At 42.0% G+C, this 20424-nt stretch overlaps 1 long non-coding RNA gene across 1 annotated transcript; it reads right to left on the bottom strand.

Annotated features, from left to right (window-relative positions):
• Window positions 1-242: 242 nt before the first annotated feature.
• Window positions 243-3902, bottom strand: LOC140687962 (uncharacterized). Its single transcript, XR_012062596.1, has 2 exons — window positions 3465-3902; window positions 243-450 (listed from the first exon to the last, which is right to left on the bottom strand). It is a non-coding gene; the product is annotated as an uncharacterized lncRNA (long non-coding RNA).
• Window positions 3903-20424: the final 16522 nt, after the last annotated feature.

Raw genomic sequence — 20424 nt, 5'->3', positions numbered from 1 at the left:
AGTGACTCTCTGATTAAAAAAAAAAAGAAGCCCTGATTTGTAACATTTACTGATCTCCATGGTGTAAATATTCCCATCGTGGCTGATTTCAAGTTACCAATGACTTAACAACAGGCTCAGAATAATTTCTGAATAACAATCTATTCTTACTAGCCAGTAAGGGTCGGCTCCAACACACCACCCAGTGAAAACCCGTACTCTTTTATTTTATAACTTGACACGCTAGTTGAATTTACTTAAACTACATTTTAAAATATATTTTATTTTAAAAAAGAAGAAAACTGCTGAACACCATTGCCAAGTTTTCCGTCTTCAGTCCTTGGTTTCATGAAGCCTTGGAAGTAAGCCCAGGGCCACATTCCCCGGCCGCAAAGGAAGTCAGTCATCAGAGATCAAGATGAAGGAAACGTTCCCTTCCTATTTACTTCATTTCCGGGCTTTCATAAGAACCTGTGTTTGTGAACAAAAAAGTAATAATTAAAAAAAAATGTAGACATGCTATGGAGGCTCCTATTGGAACCTCCTTGTGCTCTTTATTAAGACAGAAGACGCTAGAAAGTGGGACCATTAAGAGAAAGAGAAACAAAGAGCACTGGGAAGTGTGGAAAGGGACATGACAGTTTATTTGTGCATTTTTGTGATCTTGATAGTTTCTTTTTTTATTATTTGCATTCTTTTTTATTAAAGTAGATTTAGTTTACAATGTTGTGTCAATTTCTGGTTTGCAGCATCATGTTTTGGTCAACATATACATGCATATATTGCTTTTCATATTCCTTCCCTAATAAGTTTCTTAAAACTAACTTAGAGCCATTTTCTCTTAGAGTGGCTACTACTGCCAGATAGTAAATCACATAATTCTTGAATCTGCCCTAACTTTCCTATTGTTATTTATCAAAAGAATATCCTCTTCCCGATTGCAAAAAGATTCAGTAGGAAAGAGCGTCTAATTAGAAATCAAGAAACCTGCATTATCATCCTAACACAGATACTATCAAGCTACCAAAGCTGAGCGAATCATTTAACCTCTCTGGGCTTCAGTGTCCTCATCTATAAAATAAGAATTTCGAACAATAAGGTTTCTGAGACCCTCTTTGATTCTAAAAATCCTACAATTCTATTATTTCTGGTGACCAAACCTCTTAAAGGAGCTCATTCTTCTCAAGAACTCACTAAGACCCTCAGAAATGCTCTTAAGCCAGATAGAAAGGGAGAAGGGAAAGCCAGCCCCTCAGTGTGGACACCCGTGGCACAGCACCACGACCCAAGACAGAAGTGGGAGGAGCCACCTCCAGCAGGCACCCTGAGGACCCCACCCTCTGAGAGCACCAGGGCCCAGGACCACAGCTGGGAACACCGCCACGTGCCTCCTACATCAGCACCAGCCAGTCCAGGACGTTAGAACCAAAGTCCCCACCACCATGGACAGTGTTAATCCCTCAGGGACAAACAATGCCTCACATGTTTGTCTGTCCATCATCTCCCCCAAAGCCTGGTCCCCACCAAAGGAAGCCTGTTCCTGCACTAAGATCATCTTTGCCTCTGTCTCCTCAAAATGTTCTTTCTTCACAGTCTTTCTCACTAGAGGGTTTTTATTTGTATAGAACTCAACAAAATCTGAGCCTTTCTCTGAGTCACATAGATGTAAAATAGGAACACAAGGGGTACTTGGGACTCTTGGCAGGGATACACAGACGCGCGCGCGCGCACACACACACACACACACACAGATGGTGTACCTAAAAGGGATGATATTATTATTGTGGTCCCCAGAGGCAGAGGAAAGCTAACTCTAGCTGACAGAGAGATCAGAGAAGATGCAGATGCTGGGAAAAGCCAACAGAAGCTTCATCAACTGTAGTTTAAAACCTCATAAGTATTAGTTGAGTCTTTAAAAAGCTTGAAAGCCATTCCCGTGAGGTCTGTGAGAGAAACAAAATAGTGAAGCAAAGTAATTTTCTCTAAGAGTAAAGGCCTCACTCTGTCACTAGGATTGTTAGGGAACGTAAATCCCTAGCAATAATCACAAAGATCTTTGTGTCACTTTTCAGAGCATAAAATGCCTCTCAGCACATCACCTAATCCGATTTTCCCAACAAGCTGTGAGTTACTGTTGTCATCAGAAAAGACATGAGGAGGGGAGCAGGAGGCCTGGGTGCACCTAGGACTCCGCCAGGGATTGGCTTGTGTCTTAAGTAAGTTACTTGTCCTCAGGGCATGTTCTGGCCTTCATTTTACAGATGAGGAAACTGTTGCTTAAATGGGGTGACTTGTCCCTACCAACAAGTAATAACAGGGACAGACTGGAAAAAATGAAAATCTGAAACAATAGCTTCTTTGTTACATGTCATTAACATAAAAATAATACGCAAATGCTGAGTTGGCAAGGTAGGCAGGTAGCAGGACCTCTGCGCTTAAGGTAGAAAATCCATCACTGAAAAATTAACGTGGGCTATTTTTTATTTTTTACTGAAGTAGAGTCAGTCTACAGTGTGTCAGTTTCTGGCATACAGCATGTTTGTCACACATATACATACATGTATTTGTTTCCATATTGTTTTTCATTATAGGTTACTACAAGATATTGAATATAGTTCCCTGTGCTCTACAGTAGAAACTTGTTGTTCACCTAGTTTATATACAGTAGTTAGAATCTACAAATCTCGAGTTCCCAGCTTATCCCTTCCCACCCCTTTACCACATGGTAACCATAAGTTTGTTTTCTATGTCTGTGATTCTGTTTCTGTTTTGTAAATAAGTTCATTTGTGTCTTTCTTTTAGATTCCACATACAAGTGATATCATATGGCATTTTTCTTTCTCTTTCTGGCTTACTTCACTTAGAATGATGATCTTCGGGCCCATCCATGTTGCTGCCAATGGCATTATTTTGTTCTGTTATGGCTGAGTAGTAGTTATGTGTATATGTATATATGTGCATCACAACTTCTTTATCCAGTCAGCTGTCGATGGACATTAGATCACATCCATGTCTTGGCTGCTGTGAATATTGAAGTGCCTGTGTCTTCCTGAATTAGAGTTCCCTCTGGATATATGACATGGGCTATTTTTTAAAGAAATGACGAGCTGTGTGAATGCCAGTCCCTGTGAAATCTATAAAGAGCAAAATGAGGGAGTGGCCATGACTCAGATATGGCCTTGGACCCCACATCTGAGGGATGACCTTGAGGCTTCCAAAGAGTCATAGGCCCCCACCCGCCAGTCACAGCTGGTCACCAAGAGTCTCATGAAAGGGGTCATGTAGAGACATCCTCTAGTTTTTCTGGGTAGCTGACTGATTAAGAACAGAGATCTAGAAGTGTTGAGTCCAGACACCCAAGAACTCCCTATTTAAAATAAATAACTTTTATCCTAGATATACTCCTTTAAAAGTTTTAAGCTCTGCTTCCTCGTTCTGATAGAACAGGAAAAGGTGATTTTTATGCCGAGGTAACCACTTCTTACCTAGAGGTTTCAGTCACATCCTCCTCAGTCTTACCCTTTGCAGCCTGAAGACTTGTCCTCTTAGAGGACACCTCCCCCGGGCCACCACGCTGAAGCCTGGGGAGAGGGCTTTTCCCAAAGAATAAGGATGAACTGGAACCAGAGCAAGAGTTTCACCTTAGCCAGTCCCCAAGGACTCTGCTAGTAGCTGAGATGGTCTGAGTGGGAATGAGCCAGGTCCTCTGCTTTGTACCCCTCCAGGGGCACCATCACAGGCTCTCCCTCTGTGGGGCAGCACTGGTATAAACCGATCCTTCTACTTCCTGCTTTCCAGGTACAAACTCCCTATCTTGAATTTTGCTTCTTTTAATTTTTTAGGGGGAAACTGATAAGGCAAGGTAAGAAATTAATGTGAACTTGTTTCCAAACATAACCCTTTGGGAAGTGCAGGGGGTATGACTCAGCTTTACACTAGGAAATTGTAAAGTCCGCCCTCGAGGACCCCACCCTTCCCCCTGTGATGCAGAAGTAGCACTATGATAACATAATTCAGTGCTGACCTCGTAGAGGAAGAAATGTGGATCTCACATCTTTCTGTACCACCTAACTATTGGTTTCTACATACACCTGTGTTGTACTGGCTTAGCCTCTCCCCATTAACATTTACAGAATATGATTAATATACCTCAGAGATTCTGGTCCATTCTGCTTTATGCAACTGGATAAGTATAAAGGAAAATGCAGAGACTTAGCTAGGCATTAAAAAAAAAAAAAGACAGTTGTTCCACTTATGCGACATCATGGTCAGATGGTAGTATACTGAGTCACATTGGCCAAGGGGGACACTGAGTGTATGCACAGTCAGTGCAAGCTCAGAAGAATGGTGAGGGTTTGTGTCAGTAAGAATTGCATTCAGCTTTTGTAACAGAGACCCAAATACAGGGGCTTAAGTAAAACCAAGGGTTCATTTTCTCATATAAAAGAAATTAAAAGATAGAAGGCCCAGAGGTGATACTGTAGTTTCGCAAAGTTAACATTCTTTTTTTGTTTGTTTTTGTTTTTGGGGGGTTGTTTTTCTTTTCTTTTCTTTTTTTCATTTTTTTGTTTGTTTTCTCAGCAAGAAGATGTAACTTTTGGGGAGGTCTTTTTTAATTCTTCAAATTTTTTATTAAATTGTAGTTGATTTACACTGTTAGTTTCACGTGCACAGCAGTGAACCAACCATTCTTATGAGGTGGCTTCTAGTCTCAAAGTCACAAGGCAACTGATGAGATCTGACCATCATATCTGTTTTCAAAACTGGAGGGAAAAATATAAAGACTAAGGACAAAAGATTATGCCTAGTATGCCGCCCCCTTTCAAGAAACCTTCCCCGGAACCCCACCCAGCAACATTTAAGTCTCATTGGCCAGACTTAGTTACGTAACCAAGTATAACTGCAAGGGAGTCTCGTAGCTGCACACAACTCCACCTTGAGTAAAACCAGGGTTTATTTCTAGGAAAAATAGATATTGAGTGGAGAAAAAAGCAAGTGCTTTCACAGCAATATGTATCTGCGTAAAGTCAGTGAGCTGGGCTGTGCAGTCGCCTCTGAGCACAGTGCAGAGTGGATGTCAAATCGTTGAGATGGTGAAGGGTGTGTGTGGTTGATGTGGGCTCAGTAGGACAGTGAGAAACATACAGAGTCGGGTGTGAGGTTAACAATGTGGTAAGCGGTGTGTAATCTGTGTGAGCTCAGTGAGATGATGGGGGGTGTCTGTAATCGGTGTGAGTTCAGACAGTTATAGTGTCCATTTGGCCTACACTGAAGAACCTTCACTCAAGCCCTTATACCCATTTTCGGCTGTTTTAGAGCATCAGTCCGTAAGAACTAACTCAACAAGATGAAGGAAAGGTGGGAAACACCCTGCTGTCCTATATCGAGGCCAGGTCTACCCCTCTTTCTATATGAGCAGTTTGTAATCAGCGTCCTCCTTCACTGGGACGGGTATTACATTGACAGGTACGGGTGGCCCCTCTTGTCAGTTCCAGGCAGGCTGCACTTTGCTACTGTCCTATGGCCAAGTTTCCTCAGGGCAGCAGGCTTCATACATCACAGCAGGCAGGTTTACACACCTCGACCCAAAGCCAGAACTGCTAACAAATTACCTTGACATGTTGATTGCTTGCCTTATCTCACCCCGGAGGCCTCCTGAGTCCTCCTTCACATCGCCAGAAACACTTCCAATTACTGCATTGGTTTATCAGGGACTGCTTCTCGGTGTTCCTATTCTGCTCCCTACGACCTTGGTTGTCTGAGTGATAGATCCTTTGAGTTGCTACTGCATCCCTCTTGGAATGGCCCCTGCTCATCATTGCCACACAGACTTGGCTTGTGGCCTCCCTTGCATCATCCAGCACTGTCACTCAGGCAATTCTAGAACACCTATAAGTGGCCTCTAGAAAGAGAAATTTCCAGAAGCAGAATGCCAAACACCATACTTAATCAAACTTCTTGAGTTACACAATAGGAGGAAATCTTTACTTAGGGTTTCAAAGGACAACAGAGAATTTCAACATAAGCCAGGAATCGTGCTCTGTTTTTGATCCCGTTAACCCCAGATTGATGACGGAAAAGGACAACTGATGTGTCACAGGATTGCCAAGCACTGTCCCAAATCCTTCCTGAGGTCAGCATCCCCAGCCCCACCAAACCCTACAGCTCAAAGAGCAGCTACAAGTGCAGGGTAAAGTGTGACATTGTGGAAATCAACTGCTTTAAGAGCCACACCTAAAACTGCTTGATTTGGGGTTAGAAATGTGGTTGATAACATGCCCTTAAGATCATCGTGAACTCTAAGAGATGACACTGACTCCTCAGCTTATCTGTCATAGTCAGTTATAATTTTAGAAATATGCTTAATGTGAATTCTTAGGAACCATGTTGTAAAAGAATTGATATTTGAGAGCCCATCCTATCCAAATTTACAGGTGCTTCAATATATTCCCAGAAAATAGTGAGAAATTAATCTCAGGTTTATTTGCCCAAGAAATTATCCATGGTTACATACTCTCAACAAACCTGCCAGAGCTTTGTTGAGATCAGGTATTGAGTTTTGTTTCCCAGCCAAGGACCTTGATTTGAGTTAGTTATCTTGGATGAGAAATTCTCCTTCCTTTAATAATATCCTACTGAGATAAGCTGAGATTTCATACAGGTAAAGTTACTTCAAAAATCTAGGTTCTGTGGGGAAACTGACTTTGGTTCACTTTTAGAATGAGGAAGAAGCAGTCGAAATTATCAGCCATGAGCCGTCTATCAAATATCCCGCATCCCAGGAACATGGTTGGTCCTCTTTGGAGAGGTGGACTGACCCCAATTTCAGGACACCACAGGAACTCAATAAACTTGGAACGCTGTGTTACAACCTACAGAGGCATAGCTAACTCGACAACTGGAAAGAATAACAATTATTGCCCCTTGATTACAAAAGATTTCTTCTGTATAAGAATTCTTTGAACGCTTATAACATGTAAAAGCGACTCTACGTTCAAAAAGACCATGAGAATTGTGCCAGATGCCAGATGATGATGTGAGATTGTCAGCTCCTTTCAGAGTCCTCTTGTTTACCTGGCTGCTCAGTGAGACTGAATCTCACTGTTGGGTCAGGACTGGTGCTGATGAGGATCATCAGATCCCAGAGCCAGGGTGGGAAGCTTGGAAAGAAACAAACCCAAGGATCACAGGTAGGGGCTGCAAATGGGAAAAACCAGTAGGGCTCACGCCTAGCAAACAGCTAGGAATCAGACGTGTGTCTGGAGTCAAGATTAAGTGTGTGGGTTAAAACCAAGCCAGCAGTCAGGGATCAGGCAATATAAGGCAAAAGGCAAGAAGCCACGTAAAAGGCTGTGACAGCAGATTGAGGCATCATCACAATAGCCTTGAAGCCGCTCTATCAACCTGCTCTTTGAGAGAAAAAAGGCTCTTACCCCAGTTCTGTGGCAGCTATCCAAGATGTGACCACCCTGGGTTGTACAGCTGGAAGCAGAGGATCCATGTGAAAAGGAATGACAGAGGTACAGTGCTGGGAATCACACCGCAAGACCCATCACGACACCTCTCTGCACTGCCTGATGAAGGGCAGAACTTTAAGCTAGTAATTAGCCACCCATGTTGTATCAGGATTCGGGGGCATACTGGCCAGGAACAGCCACCAGGGATCAGAGGAAAAATGGAAATTGAGATATTTCATGTTGCCACTTTCCCAACTCCCTTCAGTTCTATTTTCCCATTTCCTGGCAACCTTCCCTGCTGATTCTCAAGTACCGAGCAATTCCATGCTGCCCATCTGTGGTCCAGCTCCCTCCTTGGAGGCATGGCACTCAGGCCTCTCCATTTAAAGTTTTCCACATTTAAAAAAATGCTTTTTTTTTTTAATTTGGAAGGCATATCACAGGTGCTAAGCAGAAAGCAGATGTATCAAAGTAACTAAGGTATAGATGATGAATGCCGTTAGCGCTCCTAAAGGTATTAGAAGTTGAGGGAAGAACTAATTAATACAAAAGAACCTCTAGAGCTCTGTCCCTAGCACCCTAGACAAACAAGGGTTTAAAAAAAAAGAAAAACCCTTTCTCTTCTAAAAAAATTACTTAAGCATATGACTTGAACTACAATGTTTTTTTATTGTTGGTTTTCCTTCGCAATAAAAAAAAAACTTGTTAATCAAGACTTCTAAGAACTCTGTTTAAAAGCGATAACTGATTCATCTCCCTTATCTCACTTTTTAAATCAGATATTGTTCTAGGAATAAACAATGTGAATTTTAATGATCTTCCCAAAATGATACTTGATCATATAAAAAAAATTCAGACATTTCTGTTTTCTGGGACAAGAGAGAAATTATTACAGAGGTTGTACTGCACAGAGGAAAGAACGTAAACTCAGTTTTGTCTTGGCAAGTCCCTCCTCATCCCTGGCCTCCATCTCCTCGCAGAGATAATAATATATACTCTGCAGAGTCCTTGTGAAGATTAAAAATAATGTATATGAAAGATCTAGCACAGAACTTGGCATGTCGCAGGTGCTGGATGAATAGTGGCAATTGTTAATATCAGCTCGCTTATCTAAGGAACGCCCAGTCATCTTTCATTGTAAACACATTTCTTTGGAGTCAAAAGGAGAGAGAATGTAGCTGGAAGAGCACTTGGGGTCGAAGTAGAAATTCCTGTAAGATCCAGAACACTGGGTAACAATCCCAGCTTTGTCACCAGTTCGCTGCATAAGTCTGCAAGACATTTAGTTTCTCTAGGACTCAGATTCCACATCCAGAAAAATGAGGGATTTGAACTACATCATAACTTTGGTCACTCCCAGACCTGGAGGTTCTCTGCCACTGATTTTACCTTCCCAGGCAGAGAGAAGGCTGGTAAAAGCTTGTCCCTGTCTGGGGACAGCATATTCCTAGATAATCAGGCATTTGCCCTGTGTACCTCTCCCTCCACCTTTCCACCCACAATGCCCAATCTTGTTTCTCATCTTCACACCTCGCTCCAGAGCACAGACTGAGATTCCTGAGACCAGCTGTAAACCTTCCCAGTGATACACACTCACCCTAAGATTTAGGAAAATGTACTTAAATTATCTGGGCCTCAGTTTTCTCCTCTGCTAAGTAGAAGACTAATATTCACTTCACTGAGTTTTGCAAGGATTAGATGAGACACGGTGCATGACAACAATTTACATGCAGTGCAGGTTTGTGCAAAGTTGATGTAGCAACTATGATTCCTGGTGATTTAACACCTTTAGAAGCACTTTACGGAAAGCACCCCCAGGCATTTGGATTCTGAGTCAGGGCACTTGTGGGTCATTCACCTGGGCTGCTGCTCTTTTGGAGTTTTGTGTACCCAAAAGAATTCAGCAGAATGACCTTGAATTGTGCTGTAATCAGATATTGACTTTGTTTTTTCTAATCGAGAAAAGAGGTTTCTTTAAACTTTCACTTACAGGCAAGTGGCAGGATCTTGTTTTAATGGTCGGGAAAAGTTTTCACCCCATTAATAATTTCCTACCCAGGTGACCTGGGGTTTTCCTATTTCAATATGCAATTGTGGAATTTCTGGAGAGCTGCCTATTACTAATAGTTACAAATTAACTACAGTTGTTATAAGTCAGACTCTGGAAAGAACTGCAGATCTGTCTCTACAGAGCTCCACTCTTTAGCTTTGCTGGGCTTACTGTCCATGGAATACCGGGCTCCTATGATCACAGGAGACTGCAAGAAATGTAAGACAGTCTAAAAAGAAGCTAAACATGACACTGGGTCCCTCACAAGCGCCCTGAAATGCCCTCTGTTTGCAGAGCTGCGCAAGGCTGTAGAATCTCTCCCAGTATTTTCTCTTCCATACTGAAGTCTAAAAGCTATTTGTTGATAAAAGGTTTTAAGCAGTTACCTCAGAACATAGTCCTAAGTGTTGGGTTTTCTAAGCAGTCAGCTGTGTGGAAGATTTAATCAGCATTTGTCTCTTTCCCTGAGTCGACTCATCCACATGTGCAGGTCACACGCCCCTGGACAGGGCTTGTCCCACAACAGAAGAGTAAGCAAGTACTCATATAGTATACTTTGAGATGTGTCACAGCCCACTTCCAAAAATACCTTCCCCACCAAATGCCACAGTGCCTAGAATTCCCAGCACTGAACTCGCTGCTGCTAGTCTCCACCCTCCACCCCGTCCTCTCTCCCAGTGTCTACACAGATGAGTCATACTCATCCTTCCAGGCCTAGCCCAGTTATCACTCTTTCATGAAGCCTTCCATGATCCTCCGCTTGGAAGTGATCTTTCATTCCTCTGAACCTTTGAACACTTAATTTGTACCTCTTTTATGATATACAGTTGACTCTTGAACACCATGGGTTTGAACCGCATGGTTCCACTTGTACATGGATTCTTTTTTTCAGTTAGTAAGTACTACAGTACTACATGATGCATGGCTGGTTGAATCCCTGGATGTGGAATGGTGGATGGAAGGAACCGTGTATACAGAGGGCTGACTGTAACTTATAAGTGAATTTTGTACTGTGCAGAGGGTCAGCGCCCCTAATCCCTGGTTGTTTAAGGGCTGACTGTATTTTACTTTATGTTTAAACACACATAATATCCCCACCAGGAATAATCTTGAGAGTCAATCCCTCGGTGAGTTCTTACTTATCTTTGTACCACTATCCCGTCCCCAGAGGTGGCCCTCAATAAAGAACCAACATCTGGCCAATGGGTACCATATGGGTGAATGGATGGTAAGACGCAGCTTCACCTGGGCTGAGATTCTGTTGCTCACCAGCCCTGTATCCCTCAGCAGTTACTTTACTTCTCAGGGCCTTATTTTCCTCATATAAAATAAGGCCATTTTAGAGGTACACAATTCCAGGGCTCTCCCAGCCACTGTTACCAATCCACTGAACGATCTCACAGCTCACATTGGTTCGGCAAAGGTGTAACATCACTTGCATTCATTTTTTGAAGTTGTTTGACAATGTATATACTGCATTGAGGTTTTTATTTTATTTGGAGGGGGGAGGGAATTAGGTTTATTTATTTGTTTTTAGAGGAGGTACTAGGGATTGAACCCAGGACCTTGTGCATGCTAAGCATGTGCTCTACCCCTTGAGCTGTATCCTCCCCCTGCATTGAGGTTTTTAAAAAGACAAAAAAGGTGAAGAGAATAGTAAGATGAAGCGAAAGGAAAAGTACAGTCCTATTTAGTTACAAAGGTGGGGTGTGAATTCAGCTTTGAGTTTCCTAGCAACCAAAGCAATAAGGTATTAAAGTAAAAGATTTTATTTGTTCGAGAAAGTGCAGCTCTTCCTGATATTAAGATCACAAGAAACCAACGTAACAGACTTGGTCCTCAAAACAACTCAACAATGAATACATCTGAGCATTTAATAGAACCATTTTCTCCTGCATCCTTTCCTACAAGACTGTTCCAGTTATTTATTGCTGGGTAACAACCTCAAAATAGTGATTTTAAACGATAGTGATCATTTATTTTTATCTCACTGGGGACTGGCTGGAATCAGCTGAGCAGTTCTCTAAGCTGGGGGCTAGATCAGCTGATCCTTTTCAGATTTCTGTAGGTGGTTTCTCCTCGTGACTTCTGCCTGGTAGCAGGAGAGCAGCCAGAATCCTTACAAGGAAGCTCCGGCTGAGAGGGAGAGAGCCAGGCAGGCTGGACCACCTTTCATGAACCAGCCTCAAAAGGCACATGGCATTGCTTCTTCCACATTCTGTTTGCCAGAAACAAGTCACCAAGGCCAACCCACATTCAAGGGAAGAGTAATTCACCTCCATATTGTGATGGAGAAGTGACCAAGAATGTGAAAAAAATGTTTTAAAACCACTATAAAGGACAAACTAGAAACTTGTGATTCAATAAATGCTATTCTTCTGAAAGCCAAAGAAAGGATAGTCTGACTTGATCCAGGAATAAAGCTAGAACATCTAGAGTTGTGCTGCCTGATATGGTAGCCACTGGCATACGTGGCTTAATTTTAAATTTAAATTAATTGATAGTAAATTTTAAAATGTGGATGTCATTCTTCAGTCTTAATAGCCACATTTCAAACTCTTAACAGCCACACATGCCTAGTGACTGTCATATTGTGCAGCACTACTATGGAACATTTCCATCATGGCAGAAAGTTCTGTTGGACGGTGTTGATCGAGAATAAAGAAAGAACTGTATATCCCTTAGCTGTCACTCAGAATTGCTCAACCATCTAATTAAGCTCCTGGTGGGCACTGGGCAGCAGAAATGCCCAGCTTCTAACATGTGACAAGAATAAGAATTGCATGGAATCAGTATGGTTAACGGAGGAGCATCTCATGCACCTTAAAACTCAACAGGGCAGGAGGTCATTTCCCTTCCTTTAAAGTCAGTGAAGGCTCCTGTCCAAGACCCAAATAGTTGGGTGGAAGGGTTTTCAGTGGGAGACCTACTGGCAAGACTAAAATTTTCCATCTCCAGGTGGAAGGGTTTTCAGTGGGAGACCTACTGGCAAGACTAAAATTTTCCTCAAGCCAGTTTCTAAAAACTGTTTCCTAACAACCTTTGAAGGAAAAAAAAAAAAGATAAAATCAAAGCTATAAAGTTAATTCCCTCACTCTTTTATTCAACCAGCATTTACTAAGCAGGCATGGTACTCTGTATCTGAAAATATTTTCAGAATAGGTTTTACCCATCTCCCAGGCCCCAGAAACAAACAAATGTGTGTCAATAATGCACCCAAGAAATATCTACTTTTAAGTAGCGTAATTTTCTAGTGAAACCATCAGAGAAAATGGTTGCAAAATGTACCCCAAAGTAGCTGAAAAAGTTGGCTGGCTCTATATAATCATTAGATATAAGGCAATTAGATTGAAAATACTATCTGCCAAAAATGATGATTTGGGATTTAGGAAAGTTGAATTCGAGTCACTCTGTTTTCCATAAGATAGAGAGGTCATTTCTGGTTAGTGACAATAAAATTATACCAGAAGCATAAAGAATAGTTATTTTTATACTTTTCATAATAGGGGTACATGCAGCTAGATCATGTGCAAATTGTTTCAGATTATTAAGAAACAAATTAAAAAGAAAGGTTGGAGGAGGCAGAGCCAGAACACAGTCCTATTTTTTTTTTAAGACTGAAATTATCATCTCATCTGTTAGAAGACCATTCTCATGAATGCTTGCTGTGGTCGAAAGTTCAGGTTGGACATAAACATAAGTTATCAGATCTTGCATGCCAGCTGCTTTGAGTGACTTCTGTTGGGCCTTCTCCATCCCCTCTCCACACTTCTCCCCACTGCCCTGTGCCCCTGAAAGGCTGGAATGTATGGGCTGTATCAGCAAGCTCCATTCCCCTGTCACTTCTGGAGGAGTTCAGCCAGTGGGAGGCACTAGCAGGAGATTAGAGGATGGGAAGTAGGAAGGTTAGATTATCTGTCCCCCAGTTCCCTCCCTGCCTGGCCACCATGGGTTGGCTTCATTCCCTAAGCAAAGGCTGTAGCTCATGTCCGCAGCCCTCTCTATACAGCTGCACTCTTTGAATTCCAGTAAGCCCTCACTTCCTTTGATCATTCACGCTGGTGAGTTGCAAGGTTCCCAAAGCACTAACCAACCCTTGTAGGTTTTCCTCAGTTTTGCCTTTACCTTTTTATATAGTTCCTTTCTTAACCTCTCTTCAGTTATTTAGTTTGTATAGGCTATCTGTTTCCTTACAAACCTTGACTGATACAATAGTCCATTCCTAGTTTTTCTGCACGAAGACCAAAACAAGATCAGTTACATTTAAAAGCAATCTTAAGTCTACTCTTGACAGATTATTCCAACCCCTAATAGTAAAACATAGTTAATGATGGAGTATTTTACCTACACCTAACCTGTTCCTCATAGAAAATATTAGTCGGAAAAAAATCCGACTAATTTATGAAAGACAAAACTAGCACAACATTTATATGAAAAGCCCACCAAAATAATGGCTCTATGATTTGATAGAGCAGTACTGTCCTTTTTTAAAAAGCAGGGAAAGGAAGGCTTCAACCAGATAAAATTAATGAGAGTAAACAAATTAGCTCCCAATGAGAGCAGAACTTGAGCAGTTTTGTGGTAAGAAATCTTCAGAAAGCACTTTGTAATCAACAGTACTACATGAGGAAGAAAAGCCAGAATCTAGTCGGTGAAGAGACTCATTCTTCCAAAGATGAGTGTAATTGTTCTTGAGTCAAAGGCCTTGCAGCTGCCCTCTCCGCCACCACCATGGTGCAGTGAATGAACAAAACCCTCACAGTCAGGAAGACCTGCTTTCAAATCTTTCCAGGTCGAATCGTTTATAAAGTAGGGGGAAAACAGTATCTCCAATGTAGGGTAGTTGTGAGAATTAAATAGGAAAACAGATATTAAATACCTAACACAGCATCTGATACATAGAAGTTGCTCAACAAATGGAAATTCAAAAACAAAACCAACAAAAAGAAACCAAAGACTTAGAACCCAAGACCACCCTGAAAATCAGCAAGTGGATCAGAAAGAAAAAAATGGGAAAGAATAGGTTGTTGATAAAGTATCCACCCTACCCCCAAGTCTCCCATGTGTCATGAACATTTTGAGGACCTCTGTAATGGATGCATTCCCTTCTCCAGGGGGCTGGAGGGGATAGTCACCTAAGGAATATTCTCATTCCCTGCCCCAGAAGAGCTTCTTATTTTTTTTCTTCTTCCATCATTTTATGTTTGGAGGTTAATTAACCTTTTTTACCAGTGCACCATAGTCATCCTGTCTTGCTATCACAAACTATCCTGGAGGCCAGCAGAGTTCAAATGGGTACTAAGCTGAAGTAGTCAACTCATTGGTAACTGTGGTGCCCTTCCAATTGGCCAGGATTTCCTCTGGTACCTTGTTTGGGAAATGTCCTAAATATAGTGCCCAACTGAGTCCTCTTCTTCAGTTTTTGAGGCCATATCATCTGAGTGATGAGACATTGCCTTTGCCTGGTTAACCACATCCCCGACCCAGAAGTAAGACCATCATTTTCTTGCAGAAGGGATACCGTCCTTTGTCCATCTTGGGTTATGTCAGAGACATGTCACTGACTCTACTTCTGGATGGAATTCATATTTTTAAGAGCAATTTATAATACAAGGAAGTACTTCAGCAAGACCCTAAGGAAATGGGACTAAGGAGAGATCATTTTGACAAGTGAGAGAGGGAAAGTATTCCAAAGACTGAGCCAGTGCGCAGTGTGTTATGAAAATCAATGAAAGCACATATGAAAGAACTCTGAAGACAAATCAGTTCAGAAATTCTGCCCTATCCTTGGAATTGGCTTACAGATCCCTAACCCTGCAATCATGAACCCAATTTCCCCAGTTTTCCTAATCCTGGAGTTGCTGTTCCATGATCCCCACAGCCAATGTCTCTGTGGATTCCTCAATGAAATGTTGCGGGGTGAGCAGAGCAAACTCAAATAGAAAGAAAACAACATATAGTGAACACCCACCACGTGCCAGGCATTGCACTGCATATTTTGATACATATTATCTCAGTCAACCCTGATAGTAATCTCATAAAATAGACAGTGTAATTCCTATTTCACAGGTCCAGAAACAAAGACTCTGAGAAGTTAGGTAACTTGCCTAAAGTTAAGTTTTAGAACTACGATTGTACCAGGTCTCCCTGATCCATAGCCCATTCTCAGCCCGTTCTGCCACATTCGTCAAGGGCTTCATCCATTATTCAGCATCTTTACATACAGCTGTGAGACCCTGTAACACATTACCTTCACTCCATCCTCAGTTCTTCTTCTGGTACACAAAGCTGTCAAGAGAGAGCACCAGTGACTTTCAAAAATCCATATAATCCCATGTATAGCATCCTCCTTTCTACAATTGACTAGATGTAACTGGATGCTTAGTAACAGACTCCTGTATCAGTCAACTATTGCTGCATAATAAACCACCCCCAAATCTGTGGCTTAAAACAACTATTTATTTTATCTCATGATTATGTGAGTATTTGGGCCATTCTCCATTGGTCTTACCTGGGGCCACTCAGGAAGCCACATTTAGCTGATGGGTTAGCTGGGTGCAGAGTTAAACTGGGACAGTTTAAGATGACAGGGCCTCTCTCTCTATGTTGTCTTTCATTAGATGTCTTCACAGCATGGTGATCTTAGGGCAGCTTCCAAGAGGACAAGGCCCAGTGTGAAGCCTCTACTTGCATCACGTGTGCTGGTATCTCATTGACCAAAGCAAGTCTTATGGTCAAGCGTAGAGTTGTGGGAGGGGGCTACCCAGGGCACGGATACCACAAGGCATAATTTATTGAGGGTCATTACTATAACGAGGTACCACAGTCTTCCCCCGGCCCCAGTGACCCACATCCCTCTTATTTGAAAGATGCACTACCCATCTCCAAACCAACAAGAGCTCATCCAGTGATGGCATCGAACTGTAAGTCCAGAATGTCCTGATCTGCCTCAGCTCCAGATGTGGCTGAGGCTCCTCAGGTGCAGTTCCTCATGCAGCTTCTCAAGTGTGTCTTCTCATCATTCAGGGACTTCTCACCATGGACTGAAGAAACAACTTATCTGCTCCACACATACCCAGCACACAATTGTGAAGATGGAACACCCAATAGACACTCCCATTTAAAAGGAGGAGGAACAGGGGGCCACATAGAAGTCACTGGTCCATAGCAATTCTGAAACCCAGCCAGGCAAATGTGACAAAGCCTCCTATTCTGAGTACGGGAAATGGATCTTGAAAAGAGCCTGATTCTCTCCCTGGAAGTGGTTGGCTCTGCCCTCTGAGATGGTTTTCCTTTTCAATAAGAAATAACCTTTGTTTGCAGCTGAGTGATTTTTCTCAGCTTGCTTCCTGCACCATTTAGTCTAACCTGGTCCAGTTCCCTTATAAACTTTGTGAGCTTTCCACATACCAGGTTATAGTCCATCTCATTAGACAAAAGCTATAGTAACAATTATTTTTAAGACAGGCCTCTACTTTGGTCAGCATGTCAAGGTGCCAAGGGAAAATGCCCTCAAGATTCTTAGAAGACCTTTTATCTAGCTAAGAGAGTCTGGTAGACACCGTTTAAAGTCTTTCTGTGGTCTTCACAAAGTCTTATAACCTCACTCTTGATTTGATCTGCATCCTGAGGTCATTTCTTACTCTGAGGATCGTCTGCCTATTGAAGAGACGGGAAATGTGAAATGGTTTTATTTTCCAGCTCAGTGCATCCTGGACCTTCCATGTGTACTTGAAATTCTGCTGACAAATGGAGCAGTTCTTTCTTTAGTTCATCTCTCTCTTCTCATATCCTATTATATATACCTTTTAAAAAGTTAATTGATGCCCCTCATCGTTCTAAATGGAAATCTTAAGGCCAATCCACATTAAGTACACCTTCTATCTTCCAAGGTACTGGAGGTGACAGTGTTGCCAGTCGTGTCACTATTACACACTCTGGGTTGCCCTTTATCAACCTCCAGTAGTAGTTTCCACTCAGGTCTGCCAGGCTCCACCAGCACCCTGCTGGCTGTCTCCGTAGCCTCTACCAGACACTCAGTCCCAAAACCAATGCTGCCTAGTTTAGGTTTTTATTATATCAGTGTGTCACTTCTGGTTATCAATTTTTATACTAGTTTTCCATTTATGTAGCAAGATATTCCAAAACATAGTGACCTCATGATTATCATGATTCCGTAAGTTAGCTGGACCATTCTTCTGCAGGTGATGTCTTGGGTCGCTGATGCAGCTGCATTCAGCTGGGGGCATTGCCCTTGGAGACTGAACTCAACTGGCCTCTCCTACCACTCAGTATTTAATTCTGGGTTTCTTCATTGCATGGTGGTCTCAGGGTTCCAAGAGGACAAGTCTCAGTGTGCAAGTGCTTATCACACCACTGCTTCCATCACATTTACTTATGTCGCTGGGCCAAAGCAAGTCACATGGCTGAAGCAAGTGTCAATGTGATAGGCGATTATAAAAGGGTGTGGAAACTGGCAGGTGTGTTTCATTGGGGCCTTGGCTGTAACAATCCTCTACAGCACTAAAGTGTAAGTAAAATGTGCTTTTCTCTGTATCTTCATTCAAGTGTATAGCCCAATATATTTTGTTTACCTAGGCATACCTAGTATCTATTTGTTTAACTGAATTGAAGAGGCACAGAGGTTTGGAAACACCTAGATGATGACAGATAAGACTCCTATAGCCTTGGAGATCCAAAATACTATAAAACAAAGCTAAACTTTTTTTCAAAAACTTTTTCTCACTTTATTTCTACATTTGTGTAAATCAAATATATTTCTGACCAAAGATAGTCTTTAGAGTATCATGAATTTCAAAAAAAAACTCTAACTCATTAATCTTTTCTGTTATGGTCATAAGCCATCCTAGAAATAAATTCTATATGGACTTGAAAATTTTCTTATCCAAATAACTCTTTGAACATCTGAATAATCATGTAACATATATTCTTCAGTATTTGCACAAGAGAAAAGGAATTGAACAGAATTATTGGCATTTCAAACCCAGTATTTGAATTTTGCTAAGATCAGACATGAGACTTGATTTGTCTTTCTCATCTGGGGATATAGGTATATTTAGTTTTTCACTAAAATAAAGAGAATCAGGAACGTGTTTTAGTAGCCTCAAAGGTTCTCTCCTCATCAATCATTTTCTCCAAAAGAGGTTGGGGTTTTTTCGTCAATAGGAGTGGGCAATGACGAACACATTTTGAAACTTTCTCTTGATTCATGATGTCTTACCTTCAAGGATTGAGAAGCCATAAAACTCTGCTAAAAGACACATTCTTCCCCTGCTTGCTACCAATTGTGAGTCTAAGAATCCAGACACATTTGCACTGTTTTTCCCCCATGAAGCAGAATATCCCATCAAGGTGTGACAGGGGGATTCACTGAGACTTTTGTTTGCAAGTGGTGGTTTTCTGTTCTGCTTTGTTTGCTTGCTTGCTTCCTTGTTATACTATTAACCTTCTGCCTAAGTTTCCAGACTTAGTACTGCAAATGATGTTCCTACCCCAACCTAGGGGACAACTGGAGGAAGTCTTGAATGTATTCTTTGGGACCAGAGAGGGTCGCTACAGCACTCCGCTCTGAGGGCAGAGAGGAATGGATACCCCGTTACTCTCTAATTGAAACATCGACTACCAATTAGACCTGGTAGGTCCGTAGCGCCTACTGTGATGATGATGATAACAAGAGGCAGCGTTCACTGGTGCCCTTGCTCTGCTGAGCATCGTTCAGAGCACTTTACATGGGTTAACTCATTGGATCCTCACAACCCTATGAGGTTGGCATTAGCATTATCTCCACTTTACAAGAGGGGGGCACTGGGGTGTAAAGCAGTTTATTCAGGGTTATGTAGCTTTAAATGGCAGACTGAGGATTTGAAACCACCTCCACCAGCTCTGTTGCTTCAAAATACCGATCTCATGCAGAACTCAAAATTCTTTCCTGCATCTACGACCTTGGGGCTATACCTTCAGCAGCAAGTCACTGACGTTTATACACTCATGCTGTTGGCTGACATATCTAACTTTCTGATGATTTGCACAAATTAACAGAAAGGCAGTTACAGAAGCTTCTGGCCAGTCATTTAAGGCCAGTGAATCTCGGCCTAGGTTCTTTTCTCTGTGACCGTTGGGGCATCTACATTCTCCTGGAACTTGAGTGGGGATGGTACCCAGACCACGGTCTCTGAAGCCATCTCATGGCCTCCAATCCTACAGAGCTGAAACTCGCATGTGCCGTGTGCCCTTCTCAGCCACCAGCACTACATCCTGCACCAACACACAGTCCATCAAAATGTCCTGAGACCTCCACACGCCAAGCCCCATAGGAGGCATGGAAGATAGACGTGCACACTGGAGCTTTTGGCCCCCACAGCCCCGACTTCCAATTTGAAAAACGTGATTAATTTGGGGGGAATACCAACCTAGAAGTAATTAGAGGGGATATTTTAGAAAGATTCTAAGTAAACCACCTTTCTGGTCCCTTCCAACCCCACCCCCGTCCTCTTGATTTCTCTCTAAGGCAAGCATTTATTAGTTTGATTTCAACACACACACTTGTACCTGTGATTACTATATAATGTCTGTTTACTTTTTTAAATGAAAATGAATTTAAATTAATCTTGTTTTGTGAATTTCAAGGCACCCCCTGAGATAAATGAAGACACTCCAGGGTGTCATCAAACCAATTCTGGGAATCATTGCTCTAAAAAGTAGAGAAGCAAGCTCATTAAACCTTCAAGGAGCCAGTGGGGAGAAAACATATAGATATACAGAGAGAGCGCACAGTAAAGAGAGTTTTATATGTAGATTATTCACTTACACACACGCACACACACACACACACTATACATACATAAGAAAGATGATGCACCAAAATGTGCTTATCTTTAGGAGAGTTGTCCGTTGTAAGCTTAGCATCAATGCACCTCA

The sequence above is a fragment of the Vicugna pacos genome, chromosome 21 (assembly GCF_048564905.1).
Source record: "Vicugna pacos chromosome 21, VicPac4, whole genome shotgun sequence".
Classification (NCBI taxonomy): Eukaryota; Metazoa; Chordata; class Mammalia; order Artiodactyla; family Camelidae; genus Vicugna; species Vicugna pacos.
This window is presented reverse-complemented; position numbering and strand designations above follow the sequence as displayed.